General features: G+C 47.6%; 1 long non-coding RNA gene across 1 annotated transcript; it reads left to right on the top strand.

Annotated features, from left to right (window-relative positions):
* Positions 1 to 2,657: 2,657 nt before the first annotated feature.
* LOC141130046 (uncharacterized) lies at positions 2,658 to 9,859 on the top strand. The gene is made up of 2 exons (XR_012241965.1): positions 2,658 to 2,806; positions 8,932 to 9,859. It is a non-coding gene; the product is annotated as an uncharacterized lncRNA (long non-coding RNA).
* Positions 9,860 to 18,507: the final 8,648 nt, after the last annotated feature.

Raw genomic sequence — 18,507 nt, 5'->3', positions numbered from 1 at the left:
CCTTTGTTGCGGTGCGAAAAGTTCAGGCAGAGAAGGAAACACCATCTATACGATATCTCCTTCAGTATTAGGATTTGAAGCAATGGTTTAAGTGATCTTCGTTTTTGCACCGTGTAAGGTGAGAGGTCGGCAAATACCTGAAATGTGTGTCCTTGTATAATGAGAGCTTTGGCTCTTCTTGATTTCCTTGACACCTCCTCCTTCACTGAATAAAAATGGGGTTTTACTATAGTGTCCCTGGGGAGCCCGTCAGAGCGAGGGGGCTGTAAAGCTCTATGAGCTCTGTCGAGTTCCAGACGGTGTGCGGCAATGTCAGGGACGAGTCCTTTAAATAAGTGCCTTAACAGCTGGGTGGACCTCTTTCACCGATTCGGGGAGCCTCCTCATCCTAAAGTTGTATCGTCTCGACCTGTTCTCAAGGTCGGCAATCTTTGAAAGTGCAGTCTGTAGTTGGTCCTGCATGTCTTGGAGTCTGGCTGAATTTTGATTTATTCTGGTCACAGATTGGTCTGCTTTCTTTTCTATCACTTCAATCCTCATCCCTAATTGCTGCAAGTCTGCATGAATGGATGAAGTGATTTGGGCGGCATTCAGTGCAAGGCTTCTGGATAACATCTGTGAAAAAGCCTGCATCATTGAAGGAAAGTCAGTGGGTGCAGGGCTGATTTCAAAGGCTTCTCCCTTACAGAAGAGCAGGCCTGTACTGGGATCCTGCATAGGGGTTGTGGGGAGTCCCGTCACCGTTCTCAGCAGGGATTCGGTAGCAGTTGGGGAGGGTGCCATAAACAGTGGGGAGTGTGCGGTACCTGGGGATGATGTAGGGGCTGTGTCTTGGTCCGCAATGGAGCCCTCTGCCTCAGCTTCTGTGTTTCTTCCTTGTGGTGTGGCTGCCATTTTGGCGTAGCTGAGCAGGCCGGCGGTGCCGGTCATCTGGCGGAGAGGCTTCTTATGGCTGGTGCTGAGGACATCCGCGCGTTCCCGAAGGGCTCCCCAGCTGGTTCATCCCGGTGTGGTGGTTGGGGCGGGTTGTTCTGGAGGCTGTAGCTGTGAGTTATGGGACCGTGGTGGTGCAGAGCTATAGAGGGTCGTGGCCATCTTGGGAGCTTCCACGCATGCACCGTTGTCCTTTTCTATTTATAAACCTATCAATTGTATGATTTAGAAGAATATTTGCCTGCTACTCTGCTGGAAACAATTCATCATTTGATAATATTGTTTTACACAGTTTCACAGCATATACAGCTTTAGGCCAAATGTTTCTAGCTGTTAAAAAATATGCTGAATATATTCAAAGAGGTGAACATTTCTAAGCTTGAGAAATTGCATTAGAAGAAGCTAAACCCTGAAGCTTTGAAGTGTAGGAAAACGTTAGTGGTAGAAAGCAAAGAAATGATGTTAAGTAACACCAAATTACATTGAGCGACTGCTTGAATCAAACTTATAACTTCTCACCCATTAGTTCATAGCAAAGTGCACTGCTAAACCATAGGGAAAAGTTTCAAGTGATTTCAGAATGAGAGTGGTAATTGGAATCTTATCTGTTCCAAATCCAACTACTTTATTGAACCTGGTTTGTAAGTTGGTTTGTTGGTACTGTATGTGTAGTCAGGTGCTGCCCTGCCAGCTGGAGGTGTTGGTTGTGTGCTCCTGTGCCCACGCTCCTTCTACTTGCCCTCGCTGCTGTGCCACTGAAGCTGTGGCATGTGTTCATCTGTCTGCCATTTAATGTCAGTAGAGACTGCCCATTACTTAGTAGCCCAACAGTCATTTGCTGCATGCAGTTTAAAGAGATGATAACAAATGCACAACCATACTAATCAGGCCTCACGGTTAACTGGCTGAAGGTGTACACCCACCCATTCTTAGGAGTGCATATGAAGAATGCACTGGGGGACACTTTGGTTTTTGTATTGTTTGTGCAGGGACTGATTGTGAGACCTCTTTTTTACTTCCATTTATATTTATCACTGTTTATACTGTTGTCCATCAATGCTGTGTATTCCAGATTAATTTGGTTTAGTATCATTATAGCCTAGGTTAACTGCCGCATAATAGCCTAATACTCACATCAGTTACTTTACTACAAGTTACCAGATTCTTTACCTATTATTGTTGGCACATTTTTATTTGCGTTGCCCTTTTTACTTTACAATATACTTATTTAATTCACAATGCAATAGCCTACTGTTTATTTTCAATATGTCAGTACAGGTGGTAATACTCTAACACTTGAGCTAATACAGTATAGGCCTTTGCAGTATGCTCTTAAGTAACCAAGTGTGTCAGAGGGCATGGAGTGGTTTACAGAATCGTTGCAAAACAGAGAACTCCATCATACCAAATAGCTCCTGTGGGGGTAAGCAGTGGCGGAATTTCCAGGGTCGCAACAGTCACACTTGCGACTGGGCCCTGGAATTCTGCCAGTGTGGGAGGGCCCCAAGACGCCGAACCTCCCTGGCTGGCATCTAACTATACAGAAGAGGGGGGCGGGAGGGGGCGATCGGCAGCTATTTTGATTTCTGCGCTCTTCGGGAAGTCCCTCCAGGCAGCACACAGTTCACTTCCCAAATATCAGTGAGTACAATGGAGAGGGGAGGGGCCTCTGACCTGAGCAGACACCAGATTCAGTGCACAAGTTTGTCCCTCTGCTTGTACACTCTGAGTCTTGCTGATACACGCTCGGGTCAGAGGCCCCTCCCCTCTCCATTGGATACAATGATAATCAGGAAGTGAACTGAGCTGCCTGGAGGGACATCCTGCGGACATCACAAGGAAGCATGCTGCTTCTTCCATATGTGCTTCTCATGTAAGTTAAGCACAATACTGGCCCCCACCTGTCCCCTCTCACACTGGCCCCCCACCTGTCCCCTCTCACACTGGCCCCCCACCTGTCCCCTCTCACACTGGCCCCCCACCTGTCCCCTCTCACACTGGCCCCCCACCTGTCCCCTCTCACACTGCCCCCCCACCTGTCCCCTCTCACACTGCCCCCCCACCTGTCCCCTCTCACACTGTCCCCCCACCTGTCCCCTCTCACACTGCCCCCCCACCTGTCCCCCCACCTGTCCCCTCTCACACTGGCCCCCCACCTGTCCCCTCTCACACTGGCCCCCCACCTGTCCCCTCTCACACTGCCCCCTCACGCTGGCCACCCACCTGTCCCCTCTCACACTGGCCACCCACCTGTCCCCTCTCACACTGGCCACCCACCTGTCCCCTCTCACACTGTCCCCCCACCTGTCCCCTCTCACAGTGCCCTCCACCTGTCCCCACTCGCAACTGGCCCCACACCTGTCCCCCCACCTGTCCCCTCCCACACTGGCCCCCCACCTGTCCCCTCTCACACTGGCCCCCCACCTGTCCCCTCTAACACTGGCCCACCTGCCCCCCCCACCTGTCCCCCCTCACACTGGCCCCCCACCTGTCTCCTCTCACACTGGCCCCCCACCTGTCTCCTCTCACACTGGCCCCCCACCTGTCCCCCCTCACACTGGCCCCCACCTGTCCCCCCTCACACTGGCCCCCACCTGTCCCCTCTCACACTGGCCCCCACCTGTCCCCTCTCACACTGGCCCCCACCTGTCCCCTCTCACCCTGGCCCCCCACCTGTCCCTCTCAAACAGGCCCCCACCGGTCCCCTCTCACACTTGCCCCCACCTGTCCCCTCTCACACTGGCCCCCACCTTTCCCCTCTCACACTGCCCCCCACCTGTCTCCTCTCACACTGGCCCCCACCTGTCCCCTCTCACACTGGCCCCCCACCTGTCCCCTCTCACACTGGCCCCCCACCTGTCCCCTCTCACACTGGCCCCCCACCTGTCCCCTCTCACACTGCCCCCCCACCTGTCCCCTCTCACACTGTTCCCCCACCTGTCCCCTCTTAGTCTGCCCCCCCACCTGTCCCCTCTCACACTGGCCCCCCACCTGTCCCCTCTCACACTGGCTCACCTGGCCCCCCCACCTGTCCCCCCTCACACTGGCCCCCCACCTGTCCCCTCTCACACTGGCCCCCCACCTGTCCCCTCTCACACTGGCCCCCCACCTGTCTCCTCTCACACTGGCCCCCCACCTGTCCCCTCTCACACTGGCCCCCCACCTGTCCCCTCTCACACTGGCCCCCCACCTGTCCCCTCTCACACTGGCCCCCCACCTGTCCCCTCTCACACTGGCCCCCACCTGTCCCCTCTCACACTGGCACCCCACCTGTCCCCTCTCACACTGCCCCCTCTCACACTGGCCCCCCACCTGTCCCCTCTCACACTGGCCCCCCACCTGTCCCCTCTCACACTGGCCCCCCACCTGTCCCCTCTCACACTGGCCCCCCACCTGTCCCCTCTCACACTGGCCCCCCGCCTGTCCCCTCTCACACAGGTCCCCCACCTGTCCCCTCTCTCATACTGCCTCCCCACTTGTCCCCTCTCACACTGGCCCCCCACCTGTCCCCTCTCACACTGGCCCCCCACCTGTCCCCTCTCACACTGGCCCCCCACCTGTCCCCTCTATCACACTGCCTCCCCACTTGTCCCCTCTCACACTGGCCCCCCACCTGTCCCCTCTCACACTGGCCCCCCACCTGTCCCCTCACACACAGGCCCCCCACCTGTCCCCTCTCACACTGCCCCCCCACCTGTCCCCTCTCACACTGCCCCCCCACCTGTCCCCTCTCACACTGCCCCCCCACCTGTCCCCTCTCACACTGCCCCCCCACCTGTCCCCTCTCACACTGCCCCCCACCTGTCCCCTCTCACACTGGCCCCCACCTGTCCCCTCTCACACTGGCCCCCACCTGTCCCCTCCCACACTGGCCCCCACCTGTCCCCTCCCACACTGGCCCCCCACCTGTCCCCTCTCACACTGGCCCCCCACCTGTCCCCTCTCTCACACTGGCCCCCCACCTGTCCCCTCTCTCACACTGGCCCCCCACCTGTCCCCTCTCTCACACTGGCCCCCCACCTGTCCCCTCACACACAGGCCCCCCACCTGTCCCCTCTCACACTGCCCCCACCTGTCCCCTCTCACACTGCCCCCCCACCTGTCCCCTCTCACACTGCCCCCCCACCTGTCCCCTCTCACACTGCCCCCCCACCTGTCCCCTCTCACACTGGCCCCCACCTGTCCCCTCTCACACTGCCCCCCCCACCCTTCCCCTCTCACACTGGCCACCCACCTGTCCCCTCTCACACTGGCCACCCACCTGTCCCCTCTCACACTGGCCACCCACCTGTCCCCTCTCACACTGGTCACCCACCTGTCCCCTCTCACACTGGTCACCCACCTGTCCCCTCTCACACTGGCCACCCACCTGTCCCCTCTCACACTGGCCACCCACCTGTCCCCTCTCACACTGGCCACCCACCTGTCCCCTCTCACACTGGCCACCCACCTGTCCCCTCTCACACTGGCCACCCACCTGTCCCCTCTCACACTGGTCACCCACCTGTCCCCTCTCACACTGGTCACCCACCTGTCCCCTCTCACACTGGCCCCCACCTGTCCCCTCCCACACTGGCCCCCACCTGTCCCCTCTCACACTGGCCCCCCACCTGTCCCCCCACCTGCCCCCCCCACCTGTCCCCCCACCTGTCCCCTCTCACACTGGCCCCCCCACCTGTCCCCTCTCACACTGGCCCCCCACCTGTCCCCTCTCACACTGACCCCCCACCTGTCCCCTCTCACACTGGCCACCCACCTGCCACATAGCCCCTCTTTTATCACACTGCCCACGTCATACTATTTCCCCATCATACTGCCCCCACCTGTCTCACTGTCCCCTGTCACACTGCCCCCTTGGCACAATACATTCCTGTCATACTGCCCCCTCCTGTAACACTGCCCCTCCATCATTCTGCCCCCTCGTCACACTGCCCCCTTCTGTCATATTTACCCCCCTCCTGTCACACTACCCCCCTCTTGTTAAACAGTCCCACTCCTTTCACAGTGCTCCCTCATTACACTGCCCCCTCTTGTAATACTTCCCAGGTATCCTTTTCCTGTCACACTGCCCCCCTTTTGTCACAATATCCCCCTGTCACACTGCCCCCCTGTCATACTGCCCCCTCCTGTCACACTGCCCCCATCGTACTGCCCCTTCTTGTCACTCTACCCCCCTTCTTTCACAGTGCCCCCTCTTATCACACTCCCCCCTCTGGTCACACTTTCCAGATACCCTTCTTTGGTCACACTGCCCCCTCCTGTCAAAATACCCCGTCATACTGCCCCTCATCCTTTCACAATACCCCCCCATCATAGTGTGGGTCAGGGGCCCTTCATGGTTTCTTGCACTGGGGTCCTGAAGGTTATAGTTATGCCTCTGGGGGTAAGCGCTACATATGCACCAGTGGGCATGATGATGCATTCCCAAGGGGCATGTCCATGACAGCCTGGGCTTATAGAAATGGACTAAATGACACTGGCCATTATTCAGCCCAAAAGACAAGTGGCAGCAACAGCGCAGAATGGATACAAGAACACCGTATATTTGTTTCATTTTTTTCTGAAAGCATACTGAACTTGGTGGTAGAGAGGTTCCTAGTTAGTCATATTGGGAGTTCAACCCATAGGGGTAGGTTATGTAGCAATAACTCTCGGTGGAGCTGCTGATTTAAAGCGGGCTGTTACCTTCACTCTCATTACCTCTGTTTCACTGGCACCGGGTCTAGGGTTCCGTTGAGTTTACCTCTGGGCGATGCAAGCACTGAACACTCGAGTATATTTTTCCAATGCTTTAATGAACAAATAAAGGAAGTAGCAGGAAAGAGGCAGAAGGAAAGCTGCAGGGAAGCTCAAATACCTTTCAGTAGCATTCTTCAGAACATTCTTTGGAATTGAACACTTGTAGTTGAATAGTCTCCCCTTTTTTCTTGTAGGATCTAATCTTTGCCCACCTGGATAGACATCTCTCACTTGCCTAGCAGCCAGTACACAGCATGAACAAAAGTCTCTGCCACAGACTTATTTGGAATGAAACCCATACGATCCTCTGCCACAGGATGTATTGGTTTACAATGAATGTCAGACACAGTACTTGAACCTTTAAGCCAACCCGGCAGTACTATGCAATAAGATTACTTCAGGATACGTCCCAGGCCCCTCTCCAGACCAGCACTCTGCATGATCCTTCCATGACAGGTCCTCCCCTGGGATCTTCTTGGTTGTCCAGCTTCTTCACTCAGGATAGACAGATCAGGACTGTTCCTCTGCTGCTGTGGTAGGCCCCAGACAGGCTTCTGGGCCCACCCACACGCTGCAGCGACGTGGGCCTCGAACGGAGGACCACGAGGTGGTTCTCTTAACACATACCTGTCGGCCAGGAGGGCCAGCAGGTGGCTGAAAACGAACCCCTAAACATGGCGTCTGTCCCAAAAATACCCTCTCCCAGAATGCAACTCGGAGGACCACCTCCACCGAGTTGTCCCCGGGACAGAGGAGCACTCATACGCTTCAACACGTTGCTTTTCCAACACTGGCCCATGGTGACTACGACACCCACCGGCACAGTGTGGAACCACATGCAACTCAGCCAAGCTGGAACAGAGGCAAATCTGACTTCCTCTAACAAGTGACCCACTAGACTTACCTATCATCGGTAGATTAAAAATCTACCAGCGCTACAGTTATGTTACTACAAGCCATTATAGTAGCACTCCATACTTGGGTTCCTAGGGCATTAACCACTTTATCCCTGGAACCAATGGACGCTGTAGACACAACCTCTCTCTGTAGACACAGCCTCTCTATCTCAAGGGATTATTTGCATTACATACAGTACATGCAATGCAGAACATGCCCTTTACCAGTCTCTTATGTCTCCTCCTGACATCATACCCCTGATTCATTAGTGTTACTTTGTATCTAAAATTCATTTTGCCCTTTTAGGCACATATCACTGGAAGCTACAATACTTCTACAGTTGCAAGGTCTTGCGCTCGTGACTCCTCCAGTCTAGGTCCCTAGGATGACCCTGTGCCACAGCAGGCTCCAATATGGGCACTAAACCACGAAGGGAGGAACATGAAATACCCATGTCCCCTCAACAACAAGGGTGCTGTCACCTCCCACCGTCACTGGCTGTCATGAATCTGCCCAAAGGGCATGATAAACGCCCATAAAACATAGCCCAGATACATTCACTCATCCCTATTAACTGTATAATTTTCCATATAATTCATATTTCCTGACCAAACATATTGGCCACAAACTGTCTACTATTTTCATAAAGGCATTGAGAGAGAATGTATAATGTGTAATGGAATAACTTTTAATGTAAAACAGACATTAAGGCACTCAGGTTTATCTATTTAAATGTGCAGTACCACCAATGGGTTACTTTGATTTAGTAGCACTATGGTTTTCAAGTCATTTCATGTACTACACAATGCAGTCATTGCATAATTTGAAATTGTATTTAAATTATATTTAAGAACATTTTCTGCATATTCTGTGGTAGAGAAAATAACATCTGCATTGATTTGTCCCAGCATGTATAACAATGCATAAATAAAAGTGAATAATAACAGTCATCACGTTTTGTAATATTTCATTATTAATTTACTTTTGTGAACAGAGATTGCTTGAAGCAAAAAAAGTCTCGGTATGTAATGTAATATAAAGCATTGCCACCAAAGAACTGACAAAAGATGAATGTTTAGACAGACTTGACGTATGTAGCAAAATACAGAAGTAATTTAATATGATTGGGTTAATAAAACTTGCTTCCGCTGTTTGTAGAGTTATGTTTTTGAATATTATTAAATCAGTGTATGCAGTAAGCATTACTGTATTTTGTCTCTGTGAGTAAGGTTGTATTATGAGTGCTACATTAAACAATATATAATTTATAGGTTCCCTTTAAGGATTAAATACATATTTAGTTGGGAAAGGGTGTAAAGCATAGAATTAATTACCTTTTTTCCCTCTATCTTGCACCCACAGACTTCCTTCCCCAACCGCAAGGATGTCATCAATGTAGGACCAGTCATATGGTTTGAATGACCATGAACTACTGCTTTGTCTAAACATGTTCAAGTGAAGGAAACCCTTCTGTGTGCTCAGTTTTGGACCGGACGTAGAAAACACAGGGAAACCTGAAGGCAACTACATTCTTCCTCCATTCTATTTTACAACATTGACCTACACACAAATTGGACCACATATCCTAAATGCACTCACTCTATCATCTGCTGAATATCATTGCTCTAGGCCTGCTTCCTAATAGTTACATGGCGGGCATGCCTGTACAGTGTGTGGCATGGCCCCTTATAGTCTCCACCAAAGGTGCATGGGATAAGGTGGCAATGCAGGAGTACAAATGGAAGACAGCTGTCACCCTGTAATAGGTAGTCCCTGAACAAGAGTCTTATAACTGGATCCCTAGGTACTTTTTAATGAAAGCTTAAGATTTAAACCTCTTGAAATCAACTTTTTAAATTACATTTACATGGTGAAACTTCTAAGAGATTTTAATGCTGAATTCAGAACTATCAAAAAGTTATTCATTCTTTTACAATAATACAGCTAAGCCTTGAACTATGCATGCTGACTAAAGAAACATTCTCACAATACTATCAACTTCATCAAAGTCATTTAAATGGACATAGACAATGTCTTACAGCTAAGATTCTATTGTAAATATGAAATTATACTGTCTGTTTCTTGTCTTTATCTTGACAATGAATTAAATAATTACCTTGTATGAAATGCATAAAAGCCAGACAGAATTTAAATCACTGACAGAATGCTGCATTAGTCATACAAATCATGTGCCTCCAAATGTGTTATTCTGTCATTTTACAACACTGTCTTCCAGTTATCTTGTTACCATGTATGTATTACTTTTCTATTATAGTCATGATGTTCACCATGTTTTTCTCTTGTAACAATAATTGTTTTTCTTTTGCTTCTGTTATTTGTTAGCTCCTACCATAAGACAATGTGTGCCTGCCATCTTAGTAAACACTGTTCACCTACATAACATCAACTTTAAATCATGATTCAGCCTGGGATCATGCAAATGCTAATGAAAAAATGAAGATCATTGGACAATGCTGTGTCCTGTGACAGTGTGAAAAGGGATTCTCACCCATACAGATTGATGGGCTCCAGGTTGCGTGCTTGGTACAGAGGAAAAAGTTCAGTCTCAGCTAAGCTCAGTATATCCTGGAGCTTGGAGGCTTTGTAGAGACTTGGGAGGAATGAAGCCTCCAGATCTAGTTCCACAATTTGCAAGCAACCAGAACCATGATTGGAAAGGTGTGCAAAGCTCTTATGAGTTGGGCACTGACATTAGTTTGGGCTCCACCCAGGAGAAAGTGGGAGCCAAAATAGGCAGAGACAATGCATGTGTGGACAAAGATGTTTTTTAGTACTGTCTGGAGGAGAAGTAGACAAGGACCTAAAGGCTGGTACACGACTTCTGTTGAAGGGCATCCTGGAAAACCAGCAGCCGACCGGCATCCGATCAGCGCTCACTGACAATAGTTGCGAGCATTGATCAGTGTCTCCTGGTGTGGGGGGAAGGGCAAGTCCACCTGTCAGAACAGAATAGCACAGCAGGAGAGATCATTGTACTAACATCAATTGTGTTAGGACAGTGATCTGGAAGTTTTTTTTTTATTCAGCCTGCTGGGCTGACCAAAAAAAAGTATTAGGTGTACCCTGCATAAAGAATGAGGCCAGAGAAGTGGTGCATAAGAAAATACAGGAAGCTGGCATTCACATTGTGAGCTGCTGGGCTATGAAATAGAGAAGTTTATCTTACCTGGGTGTGTCAAGGAACCTAGTTGTGGGAAAAGGAGTTAAGGGGGTCTTTAATCCATTATTTCTCACACTGAAAGGAGGAACACTTTTGAAAGTATATGTGAGCAGGTCCAGAGTTTTGAGGCCTGTTGAGTAGCCAAGGGGGAGCATTGTTAAGATGTGCACACAAATAAAAAACAAATCAGTGAAAAAGTGACATGTATAAAAAACTGGTAAATTGATATAAGGTGACTACAGCTGCTGTTGGTGGTATCCAATCATAAAGCTACTAAATTACCACAATATGCCCATTACACACAAAATGAAAAACGAAAAAATCAAAAATAGTGTCCATAAAAAGTGACATAATGCTTCATCCAATTGGTGACAGTTTTTTCAAACAAAAAAAGTGCTAGCAGTGGTGACTGTGCTTCCCTCTTGTGTTTTCACTCACCAGAGCGCTTCACCCCTGAAGGGGTACAAGCGTAAAGTAAAGATGATGTAATCCCGATCACAGAGCTCGGATATCCCCCTTGTTCACAGCATCAGGGTGAAGGACCATCCATGAGTGAAAGTAAATGAGACTCTACAGCCTCCCCTCTGCAGCGTAATTTCCGGCCAGATATCCACATATATGTATTGTGCCCTGTCAGACTTGCCAGTTATCGGCTCTCCTTTCCTCACACAGAGACAGCGTGTCCCTACTTTGTTTCTTTTATCTGATTGCATTTCACCTAGGTGGAATCTTCCTATAGGGAGGCAGCAGTTATTAATATCCTAAGGGCGGATTTCTCTGGCATTCTTGACATGATGCGCATGGCCACCCAGGATTGCAGGCACGAGAGCAGGAACAGGGATTTTTTTGTGTAAACATATAAATGTCAATGGTCCCAAAAAAGTGTCAAAAGTATCCGATCTGTCTGCCGCAATATCGCAGTCCCGATAAAAATCGCTGATCACCTGATCACCGCCATTACTAGTAAAAAAAAAAAAAATTATAAAAATGCCACAAATCTATCACGTTTTGTAGACCCTTTTGCGACTTTTGCGCAAACCAATCAATATACGCTTATTGCGATCTTTTTTTACCAAAAATATGTAGAAGAATACATATCGGCCTAAACTGAGGAAAAAATGTGTTTTTTTTAACAAAAATGTGGGATATTTATTATAGCAAAAAGTAAAAGATATTGTGTTTTTTTCAAAATTGTCGCTCTTCTTTTGTTTGTAGCGCAAAAAATAAAGACCGCAGAGGTGATCAAAAGAAAGCTCTATTTGTGGGGAAAAAAAGGACGTCAATTTTGTTTGGGTACAGTGTCGCACGACCGCGCAATTGTCAGTTAAAGCGGCGCAGTGCCGTATCACAAAAAATGGCCTGGTCATTGAGCAGCCAAATCTTCCGGGAGTTAAGGGGTTAAAGGGTAACTCCACTTTTGTGGGGAAAAAAATAGCAAATAAAGAAAAAAATATATAGCTCATATAATTGTGACATTAATCATACTGTAATCGAATGTTATTAAAAATTACCTTTCCTTTTCAATCTGCAGCAACTGTAATTTTCTGAGACTGCATTGCAACATGAGCTACCTGGAGTTGTTGTGTACTTACCACTCCCCAGAAACATAATTTCCTGCTTGTGTGATTGGCTCACCAATTTTCCAAGAAGTCTGTCCTAAGATATAAGTCAGATTTCAGCATCCCTTGCAGCAAAAATTTCATTTTTGGTGAGATACTTTCAATAAGAGCACGGGATGCAGGACATTTAGAGTTTGGATAAAGGGTTTAGTTAACCACTTCAGCCCCGGAAGGATTTACCCCCTTCCTGACCAGAGCACTTTTTACAATTTGGCACTGCGTCGCTTTAACTGCTAATTGCGCGGTCATGCAATGCTGTACCCAAACAAAATTTGCGTCCTTTTCTTCCCACAAATAGAGCTTTCTTTTGATGTTATTTTATCACCTCTGCGGTTTTTATTTTTTGTGCTATAAACGGAAAAAGATAGAAAATTTTGAAAAAAAATTACATTTTCTACTTTTTGTTATAAAAAAAATCCAATAAACTCAATTTTAGTCATACATTTAGGCCAAAATGTATTCAGCCACATGTCTTTGGTAAAAAAAATGTCAATAAGCGTATATTTATTGGTTTGCACAAAAGTTATAGCGTCTACAAACTAGGGTACATTTTCTGTAATTTACACAGCTTTTAGTTTATGACTGCCTATGTCATTTCTTGAGGTGCTAAAATGGCAGGGCACTACAACCCCCCCCCCCAAATGACCCCATTTTGGAAAGTAGACACCCCAAGGAAATTGCTAAGAGGCATGTTGAGCCCATTGAATATTAATTAAAAAAAAAATTACAAAAAGTTGTCACTAAATGATATATTGCTCACACAGGCCATGGGCATATGTGGAATTCCACCCCAAAATACATTCGGCTGCTTCTCCTGAGTACGGAGATACCACATGTGTGGGACCTTTTGGGAGCCTAGCCGCGTACGGGGCCCCGAAAACCAATCACTGCCTTCAGGATTTCTAAGGGCGTAAATTTTTGATTTCACTCCTCACTACCTATCACAGTTTTGAAGGCCATAAAATGCCCAGATGCCCCCCCCCAAATGACCCCATTTTGGAAAGTAGACACCCCAAGCTATTTGCTGAGAGGCATGTTGAGTCCATGGAATATTTTATATTTTGACACAAGTTGCGGGAACACATTTGTGACACTTTTTTTTTTTTTTTTTGCACAAAGTTGTCACTAAATGATATATTTGCTCACACAGGCCATGGGCATATGTGGAATTGCACCCCAAATACATTTAGCTGCTTCTCCTGAGTATGGGGATACCACATGTGTGGGACTTTTTGGGAGCCTAACCGCATACGGGGCCCCGAAAACCAGTCACTGCCTTCAGGATTTCTAAGGGTGTAAATTTTTGATTTCACTCTTCACTGCCTATCGCAGTTTCGGAGGCAATGGAATGCCCAGGTGGCACAAAACCCCCCCAAATGACCCCATTTTGGAAAGAAGACACCCCAAGCTATTTGCTGAGAGGCATGGTGAGTATTTTGCAGCTCTAATTTGTTTTTGAAAATTAAGACAGACAAGAAAAAAACATTTTTTTTTCTTTTTTCAATTTTCAAAACTTTGTGACAAAAAGTGAGGTCTGCAAAATACTCACTATACCTCTCAGCAAATAGCTTGGGGTGTCTACTTTCCAAACTAGGGTCATTTGGGGGGGTTTTGTGCCACCTGGGCATTCCATGGCCTCCGAAACTGTGATAGGCAGTGAAGAGTGAAATCAAAAATTTACGCCCTTAGAAAGCCTGAAGGTGGTGCTTGTTTTTCGGGCTCCCGTGCACGGCTAGGCTCCCAAAAAGTCTCACACATGTGGTATCCCTATACTCAGGAGAAGCAACAGAATGTATTTTGGGATGTAATTTCACATATTCCCTTGGCATGTTTGAGCAATATATCATTTAGTGACAACTTTGTGCAAAAAAAAAAACAAAAAAATTTGTCTTTTTCCCGCAACTTGTCACAATATAAAATATTCCATGGACTCGACATGCCTCTCAGCAAATAGCTTGGGGTGTCTACTTTCCAAAATGGGGTCATTTGGGGGGGTTTTGAACTGTCCTGGCATTTTATGCACAACATTTAGAAGCTTATGTCACACATCACCCACTCTTCTAACCACTTGAAGACAAAGCCCTTTCTGACACTTTTTGTTTACATGAAAAAATTATTATTTTTTTGCAAGAAAATTACTTTGAACCCCCAAACATTATATATTTTTTTAAAGCAAATGCCCTACAGATTAAAATGGTGGGTGTTTCATTTTTTTCACACAGTATTTGCGCAGCAATTTTTCAAGCGCATTTTTTGGGGAAAAACACACTTTTTAAAATTTTAATGCACTAAAACACACTATATTGCCCAAATGTTTGATGAAATAAAAAAGATGATCTTAGGCCGAGTATATGGATACCAAACATGACATGCTTTAAAATTGCGCACAAACGTGCAGTGGCAACAAAATAAATACATTTTTAAAAGCCTTTAAAAGAAAAACCTTTACAGGTTACCACTTTAGATTTACAGAGGAGGTCTACTGCTAAAATTACTACCCTCGATCTGACCTTCGCGGTGATACCTCACATGCATGGTGCAATTGCTGTTTACATTTAACGTCAGACCGACACTTGCGTTCGCCTTAGCGCGAGAGCAGGGGGGGGACAGGGGTGCTTTTTTTTTTTTTTCTTCTTTATTATTTTTTTGCTTTTTTATCTTATTTTGAAACTTTTCCTTTCATTTTTATTTTTTTTAATCATTTTTATTGTTATCCCAGGGAATGTAAATATCCCCTATGATAGCAATAGGTAGTGACAGGTACTCTTTTTTGAAAAAATTGGGGTCTATTAGACCCTAGATCTCTCCTCTGCCCTCAAAGCATCTGACCACACCAAGATTGATGTGATAAAATGCTTTCCCAATTTCCCAATGCGCTGTTTACATCCGGCGAAATCTAAGTCGTGAAATGCTCGTAGCTTCCGGTTTCTTAGGCCATAGAGATGTTTGGAGCCACTCTGGTCTCTGATCAGCTCTATGGTCAGCTGGCTGAATCACCGGCTGCATTCTCAGGTTCCCTGTTAAGACAGGAGAGCCAGAGAAAAACACGGAAGACGGTGGGGGAGGGGCATTCCCTCCCACTGCTTGTAAAAGCAGTCTAGAGGCTAATTAGCCACTAAGATTGCTTTTACATGAAAGCCGACCGCTGGCTGAAAAGAATGATACCTAGATGATACCTAAACCTGCAGAAATAATTCTGGTATAACCACTCAAAGTCGTGAATGGCGTACCCGAAGACAAAAAAATGGTTAACAATAAAACACAGTAAACGGTAAAGTATAAAAAATTGCATACCTGAAAAGCAAACTTGATAAAACATAATAACAATAAAACATTGCAGAATAGAATACAGTAAAAAAGAGCAGAACAATAGAGAGAGAATAGAGAGAGAGAGAACAATGAAATGACAAGTATTTTTTTTTATTTTATATATTTTTTTGTGTTTTTTTTTACACTTTTTTGTAACTGTAACTTTTATAACTGTAACCGGTTCCAGGTTCGGGTCTCTCAAAATGCGATGGCATATTGGGAGACCCTGTGAAAGTGTGCCTAGTCTGTGCAATGCTGTACCCTACGCTAATACGCAACTAGTGCATGGTAGCGTTCAAAACATTCACCAATGCAAAGACCATGATTGTTAGGACAGGAGGGACAATAATAGCGAGTGTCATGCCTATATCCACGCTTGCTGCAGACACAACATCTTTTTGGGGGGGGTTCGTCGGGTAGGGGTACTCGGGAGGACATAAAAATGCCTCTCATGCAGCCGACTGCATTTGGTTGGGGATGTGAATGGGGGAAATACAGGCGCTGCAGAAACAGTGGGTTCCCAATTATTAGGATTGGCGAATGCAGCAGGAAGGGCATTATGGGCACGACGGGCCTGTGTTTGTCTTCTTGGTGGCAGCGGGACACTACTTGTTCTTGCCACCTCACCAGCTTGAACTGCACTTATGGGACTCGCCACGTCACCAAGTGTTACTGCAGTGCTGGTTTGACTACGACTGGGGTGTACTAGGGCGCTGGTGCTTGCCAGTTCCCCAAAACGCTACCAAAAAAACTGTTAGCAATCGCAGGGATCAGGCCTGACTCTGCGAACGCTGCAGTTATGTGTTTAGTGTTTTGTAAGTGACAGTGATTGATCGATACTGCACTTGGGTGGGCTGGGCCGGGTGGAGGGGCAAAACGCAGGTGCTAGCAGGTATCTGGGCTGATCCCGCTACCACTGCGTTTTTGGGAACCCTAAACTGCTGGGGACGCTAGTATAGATCTGATCGGATCAGATATTGATCCGTTCAGATACTATACCACTAAGGGAGGTGTACGGTGCGTGCGTGGGTGTTAGCGGTACTGGCGCAAATCTGACGCTGCTTGGGGCTGGTGCTTGCCAGTTCACCAAAATGCTAACAAAAAAACTGTTAGCGATCGCAGGGATTAGGCCTGACTCTGCAAATGCTGCAGTTATGCGTTTAGTGTTTTGTAAATGACAGTGATCGATCGATACTGCACTTGGGTGGGCTGGGCTGGGCCGGGCGGAGGGGCAAAACGCAGGTGCTAGCAGGTATCTGGGCTGATTCCGCTAACACTGCGTTTTTGGGAACCCCAAACTGCTGGGGACGCTAGTATAGATTTGATCGGATCAGATATTGATCCGTTCAGATACTATACCTCTAAGGGAGGCATATACTGCGTGCGTGGGTGTTAGCGGTACTGGCGCTAATCTGACGCTGCCTGGGGCAACGCATATCACCGCCGGGCGATCAGGGGGCTAAACCTTTATTCGGTAATAAACGGAGGGTGCCCTGACACTATAAAAAATAAACGAACTAACCAGCGTCACCCGTAACAGTTATACGGTGATCACTGGTGAAAGGGTTAACTAGGGGGCAATCAAGGGGTTAAAACATTTATTAGGTAGTATATGGGGGTCCCTGACGCTATAAAACGCTGATGGCGAACCTAAATATTTACCTCCCTAACTAGCGTCACCAGCGACACTAATACAGCGATCAGAAAAATGATCGCTTAGCGACACTGGCGACGGGGGGTGATCAAGGGGTTAAAACTTTATTAGGGGGGGTTAGGGGGGTACCCTAGACCTAAAGGGGGCTAACACTAACTGCCCTACCACACTAACTGTCACAAACTGACACCATGCAGTAATCAGAAAAAAAAAACTGCTTGGTGTCAGTGTGACGGGGGGGGGGGGGTGATGGGGGGGATCGGGGGGTGATGGGGGGTGTAATGTGTGCCTGGCATGTTCTACTGTGTGTGTAGTGTTTGTGCACTCACATTCCAGTCTTCTCTCCTCGGCGCCGGAACGGAAAATACTGAGCCTAGGAGAGATGACATCATTTTCTTTGCTGCTGTTTAGCATACAGCAGCAGAGGAATGATTCTCATTGGCTGGGAGCGATCACGAGGGGGGGGCCATGAATGGATGGTTTCCCCCTCACCTCTGATCGCTCCCAGACCAAAGCCGACCGCCTCGGGCACGGGGGGGGGGTCCGATCGGACCCTCCGCCCGCGGGAAGGCAATCAGGTACGTGATTTTGCCTGCCCGTGCCATTCTGCCGCAGTATATCTGCGTTAGGCGGTCGGCAAGTGGTTAAGTATAACAATTTCTGTTTTTAAATAATGCAACTTTTATAGAAGTGTATACATCAGACCAAAAAAACAAAAACAACTAAGCAGGGAAGAGGGACAGAGAAAATTGGCTCCAAAGAGTGGCAGTTCCTCCAAATGAAGAAAAGGTGAGGGCTACAATAAAGTTTGTGGGGAAAAGCTTAACCCCTTGGCTCCGAGCGTATGCAAATATGCAGCCCCACTGGACTGGGCTTTTTTTTCTGTGGGGCCGCATAATTGCGTATCTGTCTTTGTGCTTGGCGCACGGTGCACTCCCAACACAGAGCCCCGGGCTCCGTACAAACGTTCGGGACCCGGAACTCCCGATTCCGGGTCACCTGATCACTGATACCCTCTGATTGGCTAAGTGATCATACACTGTGAAGCCTGCCCCCGTGTTTTTTCTCTCTTACAGAGAGAAAAAAAACTCATCTGTGTATAAAAAAATAAATAAAATAAAATTATGATAAAAAATACCCACATCAAGGTTTGATCTAGGTCAGTGCCAGGGTTA

This window comes from Aquarana catesbeiana, linkage group LG02 (assembly GCF_042186555.1).
Source record: "Aquarana catesbeiana isolate 2022-GZ linkage group LG02, ASM4218655v1, whole genome shotgun sequence".
Classification (NCBI taxonomy): domain Eukaryota; kingdom Metazoa; phylum Chordata; class Amphibia; order Anura; family Ranidae; genus Aquarana; species Aquarana catesbeiana.
This window is presented reverse-complemented; position numbering and strand designations above follow the sequence as displayed.